The following is a 20,778-nucleotide window of genomic DNA, read 5'->3' as shown; positions in this document are numbered from 1 at the left end:
TTCTCCACTCATAAGCATAGTTTCTGAATATTTAAAAGAAGAAGAAGAAAAAACCCTAAACTGAACAAGCTATGAATTTTCCACTAGTCATGTATGGATGTGAGAGCTGGACCACAAAGAAGGCTGAGTGCCAAAGAATTGATGTTTTTGAACTGTGGAGCTGAAGACTCTTGAGAGTCCCTTGGACAGCAAGGAGATCAAACCAGTCAATTCTAAAGGAAATCAACCTTGAACGTTCATCGGAAGGACTGATGCTGAAGCTCCAATACTTTGGCACCTGATGCAAAGAGCCAACTCATTGGAAAAGACCCTGATGCTGGGAGAGATTGAGGGCAAGAGGAGAAGGGGGTGAGAGGATGAGATGGTTGGAGGGCATTACTGACTCAATAGACATGAGTTTGAGCAAACTCTGGGAGACAGTGAAGGACAGGGAAGCATGGCATGCTGCAATCCATGGGGTTGCAAACAGTAGGACACAGCTTAGCGACTGAATGACAACAAAACAAAACAAAACAAAAAACTGAACTAACTCTTGTCCATTGCTTCACACCAGCTCTCCCCAGCTTTGCCTTGCTTGGTCCACTCAGTTCACACTTCCTTTCAACGTTCCAGCTCTGACTGCTGCTGTTAACTTTATAGTCGTCATTCAGTTGCCAAGTCATGTCTGACTCTTCTCGACCCCATGGACTGCAGCACACCAGGCTTGCCTGTCCCTCACCATCTCCTGGAATTTGCCCAAGTTCATGTCCATTGAATCGGTGATGTCATCCAACCATGTCATCCTCTGTCGCCTTCTTAGTAACTTGAACGAAATGAAACTGGCTCCTTGAATGTTCCCCTCTACACTGCCCGCAGTCTCTTGGGGATAAATAACCCCAAAGGCCAGCCCTGGTCCAGTCCTCATACTCTGATCCCTCCTTCTTACCTCTGTCCTCTCTAGGTCTTCAGTTCTGGGAGAGCTTGATGGACACTTTCAGGATCCTGGAGAAACCCTAGGTACCAGCCCTAAATGACAGTGTAAGACCAAGGATAACAGCCCCTCTCCCTGCCCCAGCATCTTAGCCTTGTTTTCCCCAAAGACCAGCACAGCTGGGGTCAAATCTTTGCTCCACCACCCATGACCTCAATTTCCTTATCCATCAAGTGGGAATAATAACTGTCTCTCACGTATTGAGTTATCTCTTGTAAAGTGCTTAGCAGCCTGACCAGCCTGGAAAAGTGCTCAATAAACAGTACCTAGCATTGTGGCTGTTGTCACCCCGAAGTGCAGGATGAAAATGATTTCCTGAGTCTGGGACAAAAGCCGGGTTTCCTGGTCCAAGTGAAGCACGCCATTTCAACTCCCAGGGACTTAGCAGCCTTTGCTGTCCCCAGAGGGCGTCACTCTCCTTTCACTTGTCCACTTGACTTTCTCCCTGCCTGCCATCTGTAGTATTTCCTCACCTGTTTTCCAGGGTACTCAAAACCCTCTAAACTTTTCATTTTTTTTTTTTTTTGTCCTCTCTCTCCAGATAATAGAAGAGATAACCTCCTGATTCTTAAAGAGTTCCAGAGTCCCTTACCTCCCAGCCAACAAAGTCAAGGGCCACACACTCACTCATCTCCATTCCACAAAGCAACCAATATTCACGGGAGCGCCTACTGTGTGCCAGGCACTGCGGTGCTCATTGCTAAGCATAAACTTCACCCTGATCCGGGTTAGGCTGAAGCGGGTTAACTTTCCTCCCAGGTCTGGCTGTGTGGCCTTGGACAAGTTCCTTCACCTCTGAGTCTCCAAGTCTCACCTGTGAATTGGGACAATCAATATCCGCCCCGCAGTTGGGATGAAAGGAGACCAATCACTCCCCCGCGGCTGGCCACTACCTGTCGCTGCTGACGGTGTGTATGGACAAGTGCCAGAGACGATTTGGATTCCTGGCTCCAGATACATTTCTTTGTCTTTGCTCTTTCAAATCGCTTGCTTTCCTAAGTGCCCAAGTATCCAGAATAAAAAGCGAGAATGCCCCCTGAGCCCTCAGATCGCAGAGCAGAGCCCCTCTGACCGGGGCAGCGTGCCTTCTCCCTGACCTTTTGTTTGGCCTACACACACACACACACACACACACACACTCCAGAGGCTACGTCTGTTACACACACACACACACACACACACTCCAGAGGCTACGTCTATTACACACACACACACACACTCCAGAGGTTGGGTTTATTACACACACACACACTCTCCAGAGGCTGGGTTTATTATTGTCCGTTTTACGAAAATGTAATAAAGTATCTAGACTGGGCGACAACCTTGCTTTTGAATTAACAATGTATGATGCCTGCGGTTCCCTTTCCGGGCTTCTGTGAAATAACGTGTGGTAACAACAGTCGGGCTCCCAGTCTGGCGGCGGGCGCCGCAGTTCTGCGGCTGGAGGCGGGGGGAGCGGGGATCCGGGCTCTCACCGCCCCCCGCGCGCCCCCCGCGCGCCCCTCCACTTCCCAAGCCGCCCTGCGCCAGGGCCTCGCCCGCCCCTGGCCCTCTCCAGCCCAGCCCCCACCTCTTCCGGCCCGCTCTGCCCGCCTCCCGACCCAACCCCGCCTCAGGGCCTCCTTCCCTTTCCCTCAGCCCCGCCCCTCAGGCACCCCTCCCCCCTCACTCCCCCGGCCTCTTCGGGGGGCCCCCAGTCCCAGATTCCCCCTCTCCCAGGCCCCGTACTCCCGGCTTCGTCTCCTAGGCCCTGCAGCCCCTTTCCAGGGCCCCTCACGCGAGCTCGACCCCCCTCTCCCGGGGCCCCAGCACCCCCTCTTGGGGCCCGGAGGCGGGAGGCGACCGCGGGTCCCCGGCGGCGCGGCAGGGGGCGCTGCGCGGGCTGAGGTGCTTCGCGGGCTGAGGCGCGGCTGCGGGCTGAGGCGGCGGCGGCGGCGGCGGCGTGAGGAGGAGGCGGGCGGAGGCGGGGGCGGCGGCAGGCGGGGGGGCGGGGAGCCGAGAGCTGGAGGGAGGCGAGCGGCGAGACACAGGCTCCGAGGCTCCAGCGAGCGAGCGAGCGACGAGCGAGCCCGGGAGGGAGGGAGGGAGCGAGCGAGCAGTCGCGCCGCCGCCTCGCAATCCGCAGCCATCCCGCCGCCTGACCGCCGTCCGACCGCCATCGCCCGGCCCAGTCGCGCCCGCGGAACTAGACCAGGTGGGCCCGGGGCGCGGGACGGCTGGGGGCGGCGCGGGGCCGGGGCGGCGGCGGCGGCGGCGGGCGCGGCGCTAAAAGATGGAGGCGGCGCGGCCCGGGCCGGCTTTTGTCTCTCGGCGGCGGCTGACTGACAGCGGCGCTCGGGCCCAGCCGACCTTTGTCCGCGAGCGCGGGTGCTCGGCCCGCCCCGCGCCGCCGCCGTCGGCCCGTGGGGCCGGGCTGGGGGCGACCGTGGGGCGGAGGGTGCGGCGGGCGGCCCTCTCCCCATTGTTGTAGCGGCCTCGAGCGGCCTGGGCTCGGGCGCGCGGCGGTGTCGGGGCGCCCCCGGGGCCGGGGGGCCTCCGGGGGAGGGGCCGCGGAGCGCCCGGGGAGTCGCCTTTCCGGCCCAGATTCCGGCGGCAGCGGGTGTCTCGGCGGCCAGAGGAGTCTGGGCCGGTTTCCTGCCGCCCGGCTCCCCATCTTGCTTCCTCCTGAGAGCGGCCGCGGAATGCAGGGCCGGGGCCCGGGGCAGACCCTCGGGGCCCAGGGGGCGGAGTCCCTCGCCCCCCGGCGGGTGTCCTCGACGTTGGTGATCAGGGTTGCCTGCCTGGGTGCGAGAGGCTGGGGGCTCACAGCCGTCCAGACGGCCGCGCTTTGAGTGCGGGAACAAGAGCATTATTTTCAAAACACTTAATGCTCTGTTGCTGAAAACGTTTAATAATAAACAGGATGTCTCTCCGCTCAGGGCCTGCCAGATGGGTTTTTTTTTTTCCCCCACTCTCTTCCTCCCCGCCCCCCCAAGTAAAACCCATTACTGTTGAAATCGCGGGCCTCTGAAGAGTGGATTTGCGTTCGTGAAATTGGAAGGCGTTTTTTGTTTGTTTTTACCGTTTTCTCCCTCTTTCGAAATACTGTGGGAGGTCCAAGCCCACCTTGAGGCGAGCCGAGGAGGTGTTTTTCAGCGGAATGGTCGCTTGAAGGAAGAGGGGGAAGGGGGGCTGGGAGCTCTTCGGAGTGTGTCATTTGCTACATGGCTGCCCGAGAGAAACCTTCAGAAGGCTTTGGTTCAAGGATTGTTCAATTGTCCCTGAGACTGTTGTTTTTCTGTAAGGTTTTGTGTGCATTTTAAGTGGCTTTGTACATCATCCAGTTTGGTTCCTGTAACCGTCCGTTTGAAGTCTCAGCATGGTTTCTCGGAATCCACTTGCAGCCATCTAGCCCTGTTTGCGCAGTGCTGGGGTGTTAGGTGGGCCTGGGGAGGCCCTGACTTTGAGGTGCAAGCCCTGCTTGTGTGAAACAGCTCCGATTCCCTGAGCCTTCGTTGACCCACGTAGGGACATTGCATCCTCTCCCTCATAAGGCCTGGTACACAGTTGGTGCCTAATGGTGTTTTCTCCTGTGGCTGTTTGTACACCTGCCATCAAGTCCTAGGATGGAAGCTGAGGCACTGGTGGTGCCACTCTTTGTGCTGAGTGGTCAGGCAGATGCCACAGGTGCTGGGCTGAGGCATGGCCAGGGAGGAGGACTGCAGGACACAGAACATCACTGGGCTCTTGCTTGTTCAGCGCTGGGGCTCAGTGGGGAGAGCAGGCTGGAGAAGAGCAGGCTTTGGAGCCCTCAGGAACTCCACTGACTGGGCTGTGTGGTGGTGGGTTTCTGCCCTGGGATCGGGGTGCCTGCCCTTTCTGAGGCTGTTACCGCAACTGGGTTTAAGGCACAGCAGAAATCAGGAGATGCTTAAGGCTGAGGACAACAAGCAGAGGCCCAGGGAGTCCTGCCTCTTGAGGGTAACTGCTTTCCTTCGGGAATGGCAAATTAACATTTGCTTGGGCACATGTGTCCCTTGGAGCCTGGATTCTGGTCCTCTTTGGGTTAGCTTACGCAAGTCAGCCTCAGCTCCTACATCTGTAAAATGGGAATAATTATGCCTTGCCTTGGGTATCTGTTGGGGCTCTTGGGAGCCTCACGTACTATTTGCAGCAAAGCACTTCCATCCATGGGAAGGTGATGAAAATGTTTGTATGTATGTTTTTATTGGTTACCTGGTTTTCTGGTGTCTTTCTAATTCCTAATATTTTGCTCCTGTCATTTTGGTGGATGGAACCACCCCGAATTCTGTCCGCAGCCTATGTTTTGATTTTGCCTGGTAGCACCAGAAATGCCAAAAGAGCTAGGCTACTCAGCCAAGTCTGAGGTTTGTGCTGTTTATGGGAGACCGTAGAAGGACTGAGGCTAGTTCAGGGAGACTGACCCCAGTCTTGGCCATGGGTAAGAGCTGAGACCCAAGTTACCTCTGGACCAAACCTATAACTTGTTTGTAAAGGGCCCTGGAGACTCTGCTTGAACATAAGGTGGTTCTGCAGTCAGTGGGGAGTTTGTTTCAGTTCATTTTGGCATTCCCACAGCCACCTTGGTTTTGTTTTGTTCTCTGTGTGTGTGTGGTTTTTTTTTTTTTTTTTAAACCTCCTTGGAACCTTCTGGCCTCCTGGCTGTGTGACTGAGACGTTCTAGTGGGTCAAGTCATCCTTTCAATTTTCCCTGCTTCCTGCCTCTTGGCCCGTCATTTCAGTCTGGCCCAGCACTGTGGAGGTTAGCTGGGTGGTGATATGATGAATTCACTGCCCCTTCCACAACCTTTTTATTTACCTGTGAATTTCAGCTCTGACTGGATCCCTAATGCTGTGTGCATGGTGGAGGGGTTTGTTTCATTCTGGGTCCTCTCCAGTCTTCTTCAAGCCCAAATGGGTAAAAAGAGAGTCTGGGGAAGGAAGAGCCAGAAAACCTTGGGAGAGAGGAATTTCAGGAATGGCAAGTCAGAACTAGTTCCTGCCCGGTCTATTTGCCTGGAGCCTGGCCCAGGGATTTTTGTTATGCCTTTTGGTTAGCTCATCCCCCAATCCCTTTTAAATTTCAGTTTTTTTTTTTCTTTTTCCCTGAAGGATTATTTTATTGTGCTTTTTTTTTTTTTTTTTTTGCATTGCACAAAGTACTGACTCATGTTGCTAATGGCTGTATGCTGGTTGTATGTCTCATTATTCTACCGCTTTAAGATTGCTCATTTCTATATTTGTTTCTATTTCAAACCAGAATAGGCCAGTTGGGCCAGTACATGTATTTCTAAATTTGATAATGAGGCTTCTCTTTTGTCAAAGGTGTGTATCTTGCTATGGGTGGGCAGGTGTTAAATAGGGCCTGTCTACACTAGATTTTAAAGCAGTGCATTTCAGTGTGAAAAAGAAAATTTCTAACAGATGTTGGGGTTTGTGTCCTGAATTTTGTATTTTAGTCAGGGCAAACTAGACTGACTTCTTTTCCAATCATAGCTTGATTTCTTTCTTAAGATTTTTTTCTGGGGCTTGTACAGACTTGGGAACCTTGGATTTGTCCTTTGAACAAAGAAATAAAGGCATAATTTGGAAAATAAATGTACATATAAGTGAATCGTTTTCCTGTACACCTGAAACTCAGTATTGTAAATCATTATAAAATTCAGTGGAAAAAAAAAGGCAACGAGGTATATCACAGGACTATATTGAGTATCTTGTAATAGTGTATAAGGGAAAAGAATCTGAAAAAGAAAAGTATATGTAACTAGATCATTTTACTGTACACCTTAAATGTATTGTAAATCAACTATATTTCAATTAAAAAAAGAAAAGTAAGGACTTCTCTGGTGGTCTAGTGGTTAAGACCACTAGAAGACTCTGTGCTTCCAGCAGAGGGGGTGCAGGTTTGATTCCTGGTCAGGGAACTAAGATCCCACGTGCCTTGTGGCACAACCAAAAAATAAAGTAAAACAAAAAAAGAGAAGGCATGGCCTGTGGTGCTGGAGATGAGAGAGAGGTGGGAGATGGTGAGCTTTCTGATGGAATAAAATTGTTTAGACAGGCTTTTGGGTGACTAAGGTGCCATTTGGACTGGCATCTTCCCCTGGGAACAGGAGGACCTGGGCTTTACTGTAGGTGATGTCGCCGTGCCTCTGTGGGTGGCACGTGGGACTGCTATGGGAGGGAGGCTTGCCTTCCTCAGTTGAGCCAAAAGCCTTGGTTGGGCTTGTTCTTAGCTGTGCTTGATTTTTTTTTGGTGGTGGTTTTCTGTGTGGCCTGAGCTCAGGGGCGGGTTGCTCCTGTTAGGGTGTTGGCTTGTGAAGTTGTGCAGGTGGGGAGGGTCTGTGGGCAGAGAGGGTCTATCTTGAGTTGCTGGCAGTCCCTCACATTCTCCCAGGTGACTTCCTTCCGCTCCCACCTCTGCAGCTGGTTTTGTAGCTCTGCTCTGTATCCTTCCTCCTTTCAAGAAAGCTGCCAGCCTTTTCCTCCCTGTGCTAATGTGGAGACAGCATGTGTTGCTTTTAGGAGTCACTGCCGGACTTTGGCCAGGCATGGTGCAAGGCCCTTTAAGTGCTTTCCCCTCAAAAGCAACCTTTTCCCTGAGGGGTGGGGGGGACTGCAAAATACTGAACAGAATAAAGACAAAAATAAAAACACAAATCACCTGTAACTTCACCATCCAGAGATAACTGCGTTAAGACTCGTGTATTTCTTTTCTTTGATTATATGTTTTTTCAGAATTAGAAAATACTGCTATATACACTCGTCAAGGATTATAGATCCTCTTAATGTTATAGTATATTTCTCAGAGTTATTGAAAACATGATTTTTTAATAATTGTGTAATTGCTGTTACATGGACATGTCATGATTTACTTAGTCCTCCATGATTAGATTGTTGTTACCCACTTTTGTTCTTCCAAACAAGACTTCAGGGAGCGCCCTTGCTTACGAAGCCCTGGGCCAGCACTGCTGTCTCCTGTGGGCAGAATTCCCGCTGGAGGCTGTGCAGGCTCCCGCTTTGGCTCAGCACCAGTGTCTCCTGCAGCCCTCGGCCCCCTCTGTGTCCAGCCTCGGTCACAGGGTGGCTTCCTTCTTGGACCACTGAATTCTGGGGGTCTCAGTCCTGGCGAAGCCCTTTGATGAGCGAAGTTGGGGTCTTACTCTGTTTCCTGGCTTGGGTGTGGACAAAGGTCTCTAGTTAGACATCTACTGTTCTGGGACTGAGATGTGGATGCCCCGCTTATGTTCCTCAGGAGCGCGTGTCCAGTGAGGGGAGACGGCACCTCCTTAGAGAGGCCTTCCAAGCCACTCAGCCATCTCCATCGTCACCCTCCTTGATTCTTCCTTAGCCCCTACAGCTTCTGTTTGCTTTTTTCCTCTTGCTTTTCTTTTCACAGCTTTAAATACAGGGTTTTTTGGTTTGTTTGTTTTTACAAAATTATTGTGGAATAAAAATGATGTAAGATTTACCATTTTAACCATTTTTAAGTGTACAGTCTAGTGGCATTAAGTACATGCCCAGTGTTGTGCAACCACTGTCTGTCTCCAGAACTTGATCCTCTCCCCTCTCCGCACATTGAAACTCTGCACTGATTAACAACCCCTCCCCCGCCCCAGCCATTCCCCCTGCCTCAGGCCCTGGCAACTTCCATTTTACATTCTGTCTCTATGAGTTTGATTAGTCTGGGTCCCTCAGATAAGTGGGATTATCCAATATTTGTCCTTTGGTGAATGGTTTCTTTTACTTAGTATAGTTTTTCAAGGTTCATCTATCTGTGTTGTGGCATGTGTCTGAATTCTGTTCCTTTTTAAGGCTGAACTGTAGTCTCTTACAAGGCTTCCCTGGTGGCTCAGCTGTAAAAGAATCTGCCTGCAATGCAGGGGACCTAGGTTTGATCCCTGGGTCGGGAAGATCCCCTGGAGGAGGGCATGGCAACCCACTCCAGTCCGAGTGCCTGGAGAATCCCATGAACAGAGGAGCCTGGCAGGCTCACACAGAGTTGAACACGACTGAAGCGCCTAAGCGGCAGCAGCAGTCTATATTATACACACAGCAACCGCATTTTGTTTATCCCTTTGTCTGTAGTTGGCCTACAACTTAGAAATACTTTGGGTTTTTTTGTTGTTGTTTGTTTGTTTCTGTGCTGCCCTGCATGCACGATCTTAGTTTCCCGACAGGTTCCCTGCGGTGGTAGTGCAAAGTCCTAACCACTGGACTGCCTGGGAACCGCCCAACATTTTTTTGTTTTTTGGCTCGCCCTTCGGCCCAGTGGAATGCGTGTCACATGGAGCGGATTCTTGGCTTCCCGCCTGCCGGTGCTCCGTGTCTCTCACAGACTGCCCTCCATCCCTACACGTAGGGTGAGAAGTTGAGCCCCGCTCGGCTTGGGTTCAGGCGGTCAGGGACGGCCTTCTGGAGAACGTAGCCGACTTGAAGTAAGCACCTCTTGAAAATAGGGAGCCCGGAGTATTAAAAATGTGTTTCTAAGTTGAAATGCCCGGGCTGCAGAAGAAAGCTAGTGAGTCAGCTTGCTTTCCTGAGTGCTAGGCCCTTCAAATGTGGATGTGGTGAGAGTGCTCTGGGTGGGGGGGCAGGTAGGACTTCAGCTTCAGGCCTTGAGTTAATTTTCCCAATGTGCTTCGAGCTCATATCTGTGTGGAATTGGGGGTGGATCTCACTGCCACACCGACTGGAAAAAGGAGGTCACCTCCAGCACTCTCTCCACGGTTCCTTTGTTTCTTTAGAGCTTTTTTTGGCAGGTGTTGTTTACATCCAGTTCAGAGCTTAAAGAACTGCTCTGTTCCAGGGCGTACAGAACACACAGGCCGGTCTGGGAGGGCCAACCTGTCCATGGGACTGAATGAGCTGAGTGTTCAGAAATAGTTGGGGAGAGTGGAACACTGCCCTGAAGCATAAAGTGGAATTCTTTCTGATATAAAATTAATTGCAAAAATATACTTACTGGGGGTAAAAAAAAAAAGCAAGTATGTGTAGAAAAATGAATGCTCTTCTCTTCAGCTTCCAAGGCAATAGGCGTCATTTATGGTTCGGTGTGTTTATCCTTCTCACACTAAAGAGCAAAGATGGGCTCATGCTGTTCTTTTCTTCATTTTCAAACTTAATCATGAGCTTTTTTCCCCCAGACTAATATATACAGATCTATCATACTGTTAATGTTTTAAAAATTATATTTATAAGGTTTTTTTAAAATATGCATGTGTAGGGAAGAAGAAAACAAAAATAGGTCTTAATCTTAACCTTGGCCCAGATAGTCCCAGTTGACTTGTTTTAGAAAGTACTTAGGAAAATTTAATCTATATTGAAAAACATTAAAAAAAAAAGAAAAGGAAAACATAAGGGTTCTTCCCCAGTCTCTCTGAAAGGAGACCATTGTTTGAAGTTTTTTTTTGTGAGTGCTAGCAGGGAAGAAAAATTATGCACATTATCCATTCCCCCGTGTGTGTAGACCTGCAGCAGGCTGCCCCTCTCACTTAAAAGGTGTGTGTGTGTGTGTGTGTATGTAGACCTAAAGCAGGCTGTCCCCCTCACTTAATGTCCTGTGTGTGTGTGTGTGTGTGTGTGTATGTAGACCTAAAGCAGGCTGTCCCTCTCACTTAATGTCGTGTGTGTGTAGGCCTACAGGAGGCTGCCCCCTCACTTAATGTCGTGTGTGTGTGTGTGTGTGTGTGTGTGTGTGTAGACCTAAAGCAGGCTGTCCCTCTCACTTAATGTCGTGTGTGTGTGTGTGTAGGCCTACAGGAGGCTGCCCCCTCACTTAATGTCGTGTGTGTGTGTGTGTGTGTGTGTGTGTGTGTATGTAGACCTAAAGCAGGCTGTCCCTCTCACTTAATGTCGTGTGTGTGTAGGCCTACAGGAGGCTGCCCCCTCACTTAATGTCGTGTGTGTGTGTGTGTATAGGCCTACAGGATGCTGCCCCCTCACTTAATGTCGTGTGTGTGTGTGTGTGTGTGTGTGTAGGCCTACAGGAGGCTGCCCCCTCACTTAATGTCGTGTGTGTGTGTGTGTGTGTGTAGGCCTACAGGAGGCTGCCCCCTCACTTAATGTTTTGTGTGTGTGTGTGTGTGTGTAGGTCTACAGGAGGCTGCCCCCTCACTTAATGTTGTGTGTGTGTGTGTGTGTGTGTGTAGGCCTACAGGAGGCTGCCCCCTCACTTAATGTTGTGTGTGTGTGTGTGTGTGTGTAGGCCTACAGGAGGCTGCCCCCTCACTTAATGTTGTGTGTGTGTGTGTGTGTGTGTAGGCCTACAGGAGGCTGCCCCCTCACTTAATGTTTTGTGTGTGTGTGTGTGTGTAGGCCTACAGGAGGCTGCCCCCTCACTTAATGTTTTGTGTGTGTGTGTGTGTGTAGGTCTACAGGAGGCTGCCCCCTCACTTAATGTTGTGTGTGTGTGTGTGTAGGCCTAGAGGAGGCTGCCCCTCACTTAATGTCTTGGTGTGCTCCATGAGACCTGTGTAGACTGATTACATCATTTATTTTAGCGACTACAGAGAATGATCTGTGGATTCACGTGATTTACCCTGTTTCCTATCGGTGGACATTGGGCTGTTTCTAATTTTTGGATAATAACACAATTTTGGTGAAATTCAGTCAAATTTGTCTTCACAAACATATAATTTGTGTGTGATAGCACGTGAGAGTATGTTCTGTAGTGTGAGGTCTTCCCGTTGAGTAGCATTTCGGTAAGAGTTCCGTTAAACTCTTTTTTTCAAAAAATTTTGTGCCAATTTACATAAAGTCGTATATGAGAGTGGGTGTTTCTGACTGGGGGCTTTTCTAAATGAATCATCGTTTGGGGTCATTTTGGGTGTGCACATTTCCCAAATTAAAAGCAGCGACTGTTGAAGGCTTCCTGTGTTCTGGTTGTAGGATCTCAGCGTTTGATTGGCATTGACAGGCACGGCAGAAAAGGCGTGCCCTGAGGACTCCCAGTGCAGGTGCCTGGGCATCTGCTCAGATGAGGCCGGTGGGGGGCTGGTGGGGGCGATGTGGGGAGAGGCACAGGTAGCCAGGTTTACTTTGATTTTCCTTTTCAGTTAAAGTCATGGGGGGTACTTGGCACAGGTGTTTTCTTCTAGCCTTCGTGCATTCCGAGACCACCCCCATTTGGAGTTCTCACAGTAGCCCTTCCGGAGGTTTCCGAGGCTCGCATTACAGCCCTCGGTGGTCTTGCTGCTGTTGATGCATCTGACTGTGTGGGAGGGGTTTATCTGGAGGCCTGTGCTCTCTTGCTCCCAGTTCTTTACTCATCCACTTGGCCTCTGGCTCCCACTTTCCCCGCCTGTCTATTCTAGGAACTCACACCTAGTGGGCGAAGTGAGTACGGAAGTGAAGCCCCTGGAAATGCCTGGGTGGGATTTCATCAGGTCAGGGGCTCCGGGAGATGAGTGCCCAGGGCAGGGTGCCGTGGGGAATACAGAGCACTGGCCCTTGCGCTTGTTACTGTTAGTGGGAACCTGGAGAGAATCCATCAAATTCCTTTTCCTTGAGGGAGAGTAGCCCTTGGCTTTGGTCAACTGCCTTCATATCCAGGTTCTTCCACTTGTGAGCTGGGTGATTAAGATGATTTAATCTTCTGGAGTCTCCATTCTGTTTGTCTGCAAAATGTCACAGTGACACCTGCCTCCTGGCATTGGGGGAGGATTCAGTGGGTCCTACGCTGAAGTGTTTCTAAGGTGCCTGGCACAGGTGGGCAGGTGCTCAGTAAACAGTAGCTATTAATGGCTCCTGGATCCAGCACTAGCTGAGGGCCTGGGGGTTTGGAGCAGGCAGGCTTATACACTTGGGGCTCTTTTGTTTGCTGGAGGTTGAGGTTTCTAATTGTGTGCTCAGCCTTGTGCTGAAGATGTAAACTCAAGTCTCACAGCCCCTGCCCTCACCTGCAGGAGCTCAAGACAGTGTAACCAAGGGCCTCCCCTTGGCGCTCTTCCTACTGTCCACTACACACCCCCAAAAGGAGCATCTGATCACTGCCTGCTGCCCTTCACTGAGTTTGTTCTTTTCTTGTAGAGTTTTAGGTAAATGTCTTAAAAAGAATAAAGACAAGGTTTGTTGAAGTTCGTGGTGTCAGGCAGACAGACCTTCTGGACCTTAACCAGACCTCCTTCACCCTTGTTTCCATATGTGAGCCTCTGTTTCTCTGTCTGCCCAGAGAGGGTGGCACCTGCCTCCCAGTGCTGCTGTGCTGATGGCACCTAGTTAGCTCAGAATCGGGACGCCGTGTTGGTTCTGTACTGCCAGGTTTGGTGCTGGTGGTTTAGTCGCTCAGTCGTGTCCAACCCTTGCGATCCCATGGGCTGAACCCCTCCAGGCTCCTCTGTCCATGGGATTATCCCCACAAGAATACTGGAGTGGGTTGCCGTTTCCTTCTCTAGGGGATCTTTCCCACCCAGGGGTCGATCCCAGGTCTCCTGCATTGCAGGTGGATTCCTTACTGACTGAGCCACCAGGGCTTCTCACAGCTCGGTTTACCCAAACACGAAAAGAATGTAATGTAATGACAGGACAGGTCTGTTACCCAAACCCCAGACACTCCAGAAAGTACACAGAGCAGAAAATAAGTCATTCCTTGTAGTTGCTTGCTTTCTTTCAGATTGAGAGATGAGTGCTATCTTAAATAGTTTTGTTTTCTAGTAATGGGAATGTTTTAACCACGTGTGAGTGCTTACCCTGACGTGACCACCGGGAAACAGGAGATAGGAACCTACCTTTGTGTTTATACACTTAAGACATCCTGTATGTGGTTCCCCAGCACTGTCACTTCGGTCCTTTCCTGTCTAGAAAGGGCCATGGTCCCTCTCTGTCCACCTGGGTGAGTCCTCGCACCGCGTTGGTCGTGCCTGGCAGCAGCAGAGAGTAGGCTTCGCCAGGTGCTGCCCTCCACAGAGCGTCGGGCAGGTGATAAGGTGTCGGCGTGGGGAGTCCGGGGAGCGGGGGCAAGGTGGGCGTGTGCTCTGTGATGTGGCCTTGTCGGGAAGGGGCAGCACAGTCTGTGACAGCTGGGGAGTGGGGGCGAGGATGGGCTGGGCGGGACTGGGAGCGGCGAGAGCAGAGCTCGGTCTGGAGGGGCCTGGTCCCACAAGAGCCGTTTCTCATTAATAGCCCGTGAGTAAAGTCAGCCTCTGTGCGTGCGGGCACATGGCTCCTCTTCTCCAGTGCCGGAAAGACAGATTGGCATCCTCCTGAGGACCCTTGGGCAACACTTGGGCCTCCTTTTTGGGGTTCTTCCTTTTCAGACCTGGTCTTGCCTGATTGGTGGCCCGGGACTGTCATCATCCTGGGTTTCCTCTGGAGTCTGAGGCTTGGAGAATAAATGGCATACGGATTCCTGGGCTATAGCCCTTTGGACTTTGTCGGAGAGCATTGAAACCAACCCAGCCCTTTTAGCCCCCTGCCTTCATTATGTGTGTGAAGACACACATTCACAGCGTGTGTCTTAGTCACTCTGTCGTGTCTGACTTTTCTGCGGCCCCATGGAATGTAGCCCACCAGGCTCCTCTGTCCATAGGATTCTCCAGGCAAGAATACTGGAGTGGGTAGCCATTCCCTTCTCCAAGGGATCTTCCCGACCCAGGGGTCAAACCTGGGGTCTCCTGCATTGCAGGCAGATTCTTTACCATCTGAGCCACCAGGGAAGCCCTGCCTTCAGTATGTTGGGATTTTATTTTCTTCAAAGAGGAGTGGCTTGGGGTGGTTAGTTATTGATGGACCATCTCTGTCACAGCACACACCCTGCTGCACGCGGCTTAGCTCTGAAAGGGCATGGTAGAGTGAGAGAGGGCGTGGTGCGACCTTGGCCTGGTCCTTCACCTCTCAGCCTCCACTCCCTCATCTGTAGGGGCGACAGTGAGGACGGCCACCCCAGCGTTGTTGGCAGGATCCTCTGCACAGCTGAAATTACTATTCTGCCAGCCTGGTGGAGTAATTCCCCGCTCGGATTAGATGGCGGCGTTGCCCTCCAGGTGGAATGCTTTGTTGCTAACAAGCCTCCTCTGGGGCCGCGTGCAGCCTGAAGCTGGGGAGGGCGGTGGGTGGAGAGGGCTGCCTGAGGAAGACAGGGACTGTTGTAAGGGTGCTGTGTGCCGCATCCCCGTGGGCATGAGCTGCCAGAGGGCTTCCCGTGTAATGAACCTGATTATAGAGGTCTGGGGTCTGAGCCCTGCTGGTTTCTCTGGACGGCGTCCCAGTTCTCCTCTCCTTCCTTACCTCTCTGCCCTGCGGTTCTTTGGGCACAGGCTAAAAATAGGCTTTGTAGAAATGTCAGACAATACAGGAGTATTGGCCCACGTGTAAAGTTACATGTAGCAGGATGTTGGCTGTAGCATTATTTGTCATAGGACATGGTTGGAAGTAAGTTAATGTCTGTCTGGAGAGTGTGGGTAAATAAATGTGGCACAAATGTGCAGTGAAATACTAGGCAGGCATTAAAAAGAGCCTCAGGGTGGTATGCGTTTTCTCGAAAGAAAAAAAAAAAGACCACAGTGTATTAATAAAAGAAAGCAAGTTTCTGCCTGATACAGTAACAACCCTCATCTGTAGAATAAAAACCCAAGACCACAAACTGCTGATAGCTTTACACAGCATCCACCAAGTTCACATTGTTACCTTTTGAGTTGGGTTGACTTGTTTTGTATATTTTAGGATCATATGAATTTGTTACACTGAATGTGTGTTAGAAATACCTGTTAGTTAAAAGAGATAACTAATTACAAAGGTAACCCATGTAAATTCAAATGAAGACACATACCTATGGACCAGACCCCTGGGTTGGTGGGGGCTGGTAAGAGCATCATCCAGGCGCTGAGTTTTGCTCAGACTTGCCCCAAGTTCCTCATCTCCTGGTTCCAGGGCCCTGATGGGGGTCACAGGAATCCAACCAGTTCAGTCATGTCTGTTTATGTATCACTGGTCCTCAGAAATTGCTCTATTGAGCTGGTTAGAAGGAACAATCCAATACAAATGCCATCTCCAACTTCTGTTCTCTACTAAATCAGATTTTACAATATAGATTACGGTGGCATTTGCAGAGTGCTTCTCACTTGATAATTCGCCATTGTTTGGAGGCGGAAAAGGAAGGAGAAACAAAACTAGAGCTTATGTGTTTTGTGTTTCTTTTATTTGCCAGGTCCTTGGTAAGGTTTTACCCTGGGCAGGGAGACCTTTGTATAGCACATCCGTCCAGTTGTCCATCCCTCGCTGTATGTTGAAATTGCCTTAACTTTTTTATTTAAAAATTATTTGTAAACTTACTTGCTAAGTTAACTGCATATTGAAAAGGTGAAATAGGCCAGTAGCTCTCTGCAGATTGCAGATGGATTTCTAGCTGAATCCTCCCAGGCTTCAGCTCAGGCCAGTGTGCCACTCAGCTGGGTGGACAGGGACTGACCCCGCTACCTGTGACGGAAGGGGCTGGAAGAGCTTTAAGCTGATCAGCAATGATGACGATGGTCACTGGAACCACTGAGCAAGTGCTGTGCTTGGGGAGACGCGAGGCAGACCCCAGTGGGTGAGGATCCTGGGGCTGGCGCACGCTGTGGGCCCCTTGGACCCTAAATTAAGAGTGGGGTTCTTTACCTGATGCTTGCCTGCTCAGACCCCACTCCACCCTGGGCCAGACTCTGCCTGCACAGTCACCCTGGCCCCAGGGGTACGGACAGAGCCTGGGAGAACTGTGGGCATTTTATTTTGGGCCTCAGGGCTCCTTGGTGGCCAGCGTGGACCCTGTAATCACAGTGGCAAGTGTTTCTCCAGTGCCCAACACTCCTGGAGCAGTACCTGGATGTCAGACTTGACTGGGTTCAAGTTCAGGTTTTGCTGTGCCCTAACCTGAAGCTAGTGACCTTGGGCCAGTCATTTAACCTCCCTGAGCTTTGGTGTCTTGTCTGTAATTGAGGGTACAAATACTTTTCTCTAAGTGGCTATTTTATTTTTTGTTCCAAAGAACTCCTCTTTTAAATTTCAGCTTTATTCAAATGTGCTCATTAAGTTACCTTTGACTGTTTTCTTTGTTAATTGTTTCTGCTTGCCTTCACATTCAGTTGTGTCTTTTTTTGACTTCTTATCAGATGCTTAATTTCATTCTTTTCTGTTAGGAATTTTAAGTTTTTAGATGATTAAATTTCCTCTGAGTACAAATTTGTCTTTGTTTCTGTGTGGTGTTCTTTAGTCCATCTGTGCTATTTTCTAGGTATTCTGCAACTATGGTTTTGAATTCCCCTTTGAGTCAAAAGTTTTTTAAGAGGGAGTTTTAGGTTTTCCAACTGATAGCATTATTTTTACTTCTGCTTTCATTACATCTTGTTTTATTGCACTGTGGTCAGAGATTTTTGCTTTTTCAGGATTTGGGGTTTTCCGTAAAGTCACACATACAGAGTAACTTTTTGAACATGTTTGCTGATGTACCGTTTCACATGATTCATTAGTTTCTGTTTTGAGTGGGCTTTAGATCAAATCTTACTTAAGACCAAAGTGTAGAGATTCCTGTGTTTTCCAGTGTTCTCTACTTATAGTGATTTTTTTTTCATTTTTAAATTATTCTATAAATATAGGTTAATGACAGTTACATTTTCATTGTGGAGTGTACTTCCTACCCATGTAAAAATTACTCTTTTCATTCTGCTTTTGTGTCTGGCTTCTTTCATCAGTGTTGTTACATATATTTGTGAGTTTCACCCGTGTAGTTGTGTGTGAGTTTATTCCTTCTCATTTATCTTTTTTCCAGTTTTATTGAGATATAATTGACAAGGTGTACAGGGTAGTGACTTGACCTTCATACACTGTGAAGTGATTACCACAGTAAGTTTAGCGAATGTCATCTCATATAGATAACAAAATTAAAGAAATAGAAAAAACTTTTTTTCCTACCGATGAGAACTCCTAGGATTTGCTAACAGATTTTCATATATAACATACAGTAGTGTTAATTATGTTTACGTGTTGTACATTGCATCCCTGGTATTTACTTATCTTGTGGCTGGAAATTTGTAGCTTTTGACCACCTTCATCCTTTCTCTCTCCACTCCCCTCTGGTAGGCACATATCTGCTCTCTTTTTCTGTGAGTGAGTTATAGTTACTTAGCTACTTAATTTCTGGTACTTTGTTTAATTGACCCATAGCACTATATTGGTTCTTGGTACACAGCATAGTGATTCAGTATTTTTTCCACTTCAAAACGATCACCATGGTAAGCCTAGTTACCATCTGTCTGTTCCTTCTCATTGTTAGATAGTATTCTGTTACGTGAATGTAGTGGCTTCCCTGGGGGCTCAGACAGAAAGCGTCTGCCTGCAATGCGTGAGACCTGGGTTCGATCCCTGGCTCGGGAAGATCCCTTGGAGAAGGAAATGGCAACCCATTCCAGTACTCTGGCCTGGAAAATCCCATGGACGGAGGAGCCTGGTAGGCTATAGTCCATGGGGTCCCAAAGAGTTGGTCGCGACTGATCAACTTCACTTTCACTTTCATGTGAATTTAGTATTTGTTGATTCTAGTAGTGATAGATTTTTTAGCTTGTTTCCATTTTGAGCTATTCCGAATAGTGCTGGCTGCTATTAACACTCTGACACATGTTTCATGCGTGTGAGTATGTGTTTTCTTGGGTTCATACCTAAGAGTGGAACTGCCAGGTCCCAGGGGAGATGCTAGCTCGGCTTGGGTGGACGGCTGCCTGTTTTCAGAGATGCTAGCAGTTGGCATGCCCGCCGCGGGGCAGGAGCAGTGTCCTCTCTCCACACTGGTCTCCGGATTCCGTGTCATTCCAATTCCAGATTGATTTCTGAAATTTATATGGAAATCAAAGGCCAAGGATAATCAAAGCACCCTCGAAGAACACAGCTGTTGTGCTGAAGAACACAGTACTAGCTGTGAGGACTTGGTAAGAACTGCAGTAAGTAAGGCATCGCAGTGTTGGCAGAAGGATAGACAAATAGATGGATAGAACAGAACTGATCTTGAAACAGACTGCGCATTAATAGTCGCTTAATTTGTGACAAAGGTGCCACATGACAAATGGGAAAGGTGGCCTTTTCAAAAGTACCGGGAGGAGACTTCCTCAGTGGTCCAGGGGTTAAGGCTCAGCTTTCTAATGCAGGGGGCATGGGTTCAATCCCTGGTTGGGGAAGTAAGGTTCCACATGCCATGGGTGCGGCCAAAATTTTTTTAAAAACATAATCTTAAATAAAAAGTACTGGGAAAGTTGGATTCTCTGTATGGGGGTGGGGGGAGAATTTTTTTACCCAAAATCATATCCACGATCAGTTTTAGGTAGATTACAGAGCTAAACATAAAAGAGAAAACAGCTTCTAGAATAAAACAGGAGAATTAGCTTTATGATCTTGGAGAAGACAAAATTCTTTGAATAGGATACAGAAAGCACTACCAAAATAGGAAAGATTTATAAATTGAAGTGTACTTTAAACTTCCTATCTTCTGGAGCATTTGATTACAAATGCTCCAGTAAAATGCAACACATATTGTTTTGTAATTGCCCAGATGCCTTAGAAGATCTGTCAGTTCCATCTGCCCTGGGGACCCCTGCCCTGCTCTCGTCAGGGCCGGCCCGCTCTTGCTGTAGCGCAGCTGCCATCTTGGGCCTTGGGTGGTGGTCCCTCTGGGTCTTGTCCCTCTGTGCTGGATCCCTTGTTTCTTGCATCCTGTGTGTATCATCGGTTGGGGAATGTGAGCATTAAGTAACAGTAACTGTCTTAAGCTGTCTTAAACAATAAGGACATTTATTGGCTCAAGTAAGGAGAACTCCAGAGGTGGGCAGGTTCTGGGTTTTGGTCCTGTGTGGGGTGTCCCTAAGGAACCAGGTGGGTCACTGGCAAGGGGGCTGAGTTTTTCCCTTAGATCAGGCATGCCTCTCACCCAGCTGGGTACGGGCCAGCCTCTCAGGCCTCTTGTCTGCCTGGGGGAGGACTAGGTCACTTCCTGTAGAAAAGAAGAAGGGAGAACTGGCTTCCAGGCAGGAATGGCTACTGCATTTATTTGCCTCTTGTTCACTAGAGCATTTTCCCTGCAACTTTGTAAGAATGTAAATGTTTTGTGGCCTTGTGTGAGTTGAAAACGTCCTTCCATCCCCATGCTTGGCTCGGTCAGCTGGATAGGAGGGTTAATGATGCTCATGAAAGTCAGGTCACTGGCTCATGAGGACTCACTGCCATTCCCATTGTTCCTCCCTGGGACCTTTTTTGTGGGTGATGGTTGGCTTTTGGCAGCTTTGGGGTTCTTGTCTTTATCCCTAATGTACTGAAATTTCCTGTTGTACCTTGTGTTCTTTTTACATCCATTTCTCTGAGCACTTGGCAGGTCCTTGCAGTCTTGTATACTTCAGCTCTGGGAATTTCTCGTGTAATTTTTATTTGATAATTTCCCTCCTCTTGTGTTTCTGGAAATCTTAGTTAAATTTGGACCCTTGGATTAATCTAATTTGGGGTAGGAGTAGAGACTAGTATTCATCTATCCCCTTGTTAATTTTTCTGGGAGATCCTTTGTGTTGCATTTCTTCTACTGATGTGAAGGTTTAAAATTTGTAACAATAGTTTGGATTTATAGAAAAGTTGGAGGTTCTGTTTATTCTGCTTCCAGTTCTCTTAAAAAGATCTTCCATTATTATGGTCCATTTGTCCTGGCTACTTAACCAGTGTTTATACATTGAAGTCTGTTTTATTCACATTTCCTTGATTTTTGCCTAATATCCTTTTTCTGTTCTAGGATACGATGTTTAGTTGTCACGTTTAGATTCTTTTAGATTGTGACAATTACCAGATTTTCCTTGTCTCCAGTGACC

At 49.1% G+C, this 20,778-nt stretch overlaps 1 protein-coding gene across 1 annotated transcript in view; it reads left to right on the top strand.

Moving 5' to 3' along the window:
• Nucleotides 1-2,974: 2,974 nt before the first annotated feature.
• The window catches only part of PRRC2B (proline rich coiled-coil 2B), an 84,754-nt gene continuing 66,950 nt past the window's right edge, over nucleotides 2,975-20,778 (top strand). The window contains 1 exon segment of the mRNA XM_043916570.1: nucleotides 2,975-3,164. The gene's annotated coding sequence lies outside the window, so the exon portion shown is untranslated.

This window comes from Cervus elaphus, chromosome 11, assembly GCF_910594005.1.
Source record: "Cervus elaphus chromosome 11, mCerEla1.1, whole genome shotgun sequence".
NCBI classification, from domain to species: domain Eukaryota; kingdom Metazoa; phylum Chordata; class Mammalia; order Artiodactyla; family Cervidae; genus Cervus; species Cervus elaphus.
Note: the sequence above shows the minus strand (reverse complement) of the source record. Positions and strands in the feature narration are given on the sequence as shown.